The sequence below is a fragment of the Chlorocebus sabaeus genome, chromosome 12, assembly GCF_047675955.1.
Source record: "Chlorocebus sabaeus isolate Y175 chromosome 12, mChlSab1.0.hap1, whole genome shotgun sequence".
Taxonomy (NCBI): Eukaryota; Metazoa; Chordata; class Mammalia; order Primates; family Cercopithecidae; genus Chlorocebus; species Chlorocebus sabaeus.
Window position 1 is genome coordinate 66,861,159 of NC_132915.1, and position 2,790 is coordinate 66,863,948.

Consider the following 2,790-nt stretch of genomic DNA (forward strand, 5'->3'; position numbering starts at 1 on the left):
TATATGTATTTTACTATAATATTAAAATAACATAACATGAATAATTTAATATTCATATATAAATTATATGTAAACATATAATTTATGAGCCAGGTATGGTACAGCCCATGCCTGTAATCTCAGGACTTTGGGAGGCAGAGGCAGGCAGATTGCCTTAGCTCAGGCGTTCACGACCAGCCTGGGCAACATGGCAAAATCTCAACTCTACCAAAAATACAAAAAATTAGCTGGGCATGGTGGTGAGCACCTGTGGTCCCAGCTACTCAGAAAGCTGAAGTGGGAGGATTGCCTGAGCCTGAGAAGTGGAGGTTGCAGTGAGCTGAGATCATACCACTGCACTCCAACCTGGGTGACAGAGTGAGAGCCCATCTAAAATATATCTATTTATTATATTAAATATATTTAATTCATGTAATTAATATAAAGTTAATAAATTAAACTTAAATGGCCAATTTACAATTAATATAAAGTTAATAAATTAAACTTAAATGGCCAATGTGGCAAATAGCTACCATATTGGACAGCCTAGCCCTAGAAAGTCACAAGACAATTAGGCAGCTTGTTAGACAATGTTTTGAATCATTTTCATGTTTTGAATAATTTTTTTCTTAACTCTGACAGTATATTATGTGTTTATTTGCTTGTTTATTGTCTTTTGTTCCTAATAGAAAGTAAGCTTTGTGATTGAAGGGATGGCTTTGTTTTCTGCATGTCCTAGCACTTAGGAGGGGTGCCTGGAGCACAGCAGGTGCACAATCAATAATTGTTGAATGAATAAATAAACACAAAGTGGCTGGAATCTTATCAGAAGCCAAAGCAATAAGAGACTCCCCATGGTAAGTTTGGCAGATGAGCTTTAAGCAAGAGTGATGCCTGATGTTTAATTTTAAATGGTTTTCTTATTCTGTAAAGTAATCCCCTGCTGTTAACCTCAGACCTTCAGTGATGTATGTGGCTGCGGCTAATGGTTCTTCGGGAAATGAAGGTCTATGAAAGAGGGTGAGGTGTGGAGTTGGGGGGAGGACATGATGACATGCAGGGGGTTAGAAGGATGGAGTTGGGTTCAGACATGCAGAGCCAGGGTAGACAGGAGGGGCTCCCCAGAGGGATGGGGGTGCTTCCTGGGGATCCTCAAACGACCAGGGAGAACCTCAGGCATCCAGCCACAGTTAAGAAGAAACAGACTCAAGTCACTCATTCGGGATTGTGTATTAGTCAGGACTAACTATGGTAACAGTCTTGAAATCTGAGTGGTTTGACATGGTGAGTTCCCAGGAGAGGGCCCTGGCCTTGGCGGACATAGTCTAGTTGGGGCAGAAACAACTCTTCATCTGTCTCTACAGGGTGAAGGTGCATAATCCACAAATCATTTCTCTCTGCCCTTGGGTTGCACTGGAGCCTACATTTATATGTGGGAGTGTTTACTTGTAGGGGATCCACCAGGAGGTTCACTGGGTGCAGCGAAGCCAGGAGAAGCCCCTTCCTCCTGCCTCCCCTTCCTGACTCCTCCCATTCTTCTTTCCCTGGGGCCTGAGGCAGCACAGCTGACTCTTAGATCTCAGCCTCTTCCCACAGCACAGGTGTGACTTGGCTGGGCCATGCCTTCCTTGGGGCAGGGAAAGGATTATTCCTATTCAAACCCCCCTCGCCCTGCTTTTTCAGTACACATAAAAGATGCAGGCTGTACACTGGGGATGGTGGGAATGGTGGCAGGGTTGGCACTGGGAGGTGGCCTACATCTTGTCCTTGGCTCCTTGGCTGCCTGTGATGGCTGAGGATTATAATTTGCGTGGATGGGACTGTTTCTCTCTCTCCTTCTCAGGCTAACCATCAAATGCCCCAGGTAAGTGAGATAATGAGATTATCGAGCTGCACCATCTCTGGGAGACTGAGGACCTAGGATTGTTCCCAGGGTAAAGGCTCCATAAGGCAGGGTTCTCAGCAGCCTAGTGGCCCCACCCCTCATTGTGCAAAGGACAGACCTGGGCCTGGAGAGGGGAAGGGACTAACCAGGGGGCACAGGGTAGGCCAGGGTCTCCTGACTCCCAGCCATGGCTTCCCTGTCACCCTCTTCTCCTGAAACCTCCCTCAAAGGTGTCTGTTCTTTGGGCTGATCCCCTGGATCTCTTTTCCCTGCCATCAGAGGGGGCCAAGATGAAGTGGGAGGAGGAGAGGTGGTGGGGTGGATGCAAAGAGAGATGCCTTTTTAGGCTGCAGGGACCTCCACAGGGCACTGGAGTTACAGACCTTGTCCATAAGGTTCTTATCTCTGGGGGGACCCCCAAATCGCCCTGCTGTCTGAAGGGAAGGACTGTAGGCAGGATGGCAAGCATCAGTTTCCGGCTGTGCCTGGGACTGGATTGGGGTCCCAGGCTGCCACGTGGCTGCACTTCTCTGATGTGTGTGCTGCCCTCTCTCCCCCTGCCCCTGGGAATTCCCTGTTCCCTCTCCCTTCCCATCTAACAGAGGAGTCCTCCTCCATCAGAGTTGAAAGGGACCTTAGAAGCCATCCAACCCCCTCAATTTGCAGCTGGAGAAGGAGACGTTCAGAGACAGGAAGGGGCTTTCATGCGTTTGTACCGCTAGTCAGGGCAGAGCTGGGACTGGAGCCTGAGGCTTCTGCACCAGCTAGGGGTTTTCCAGTGTGCTCCAGGCTGTCTCTTGCCCATTCTCTTATCTTGTCTCATCTTGTCTCATCTCATTAAGGATGAGGGGCTGGAGAGATAGCACTGAGATGGGATCTTGAAATCGACTTCCGAACAGCTCTTGGCTTGTACAGTGAGAGAAACA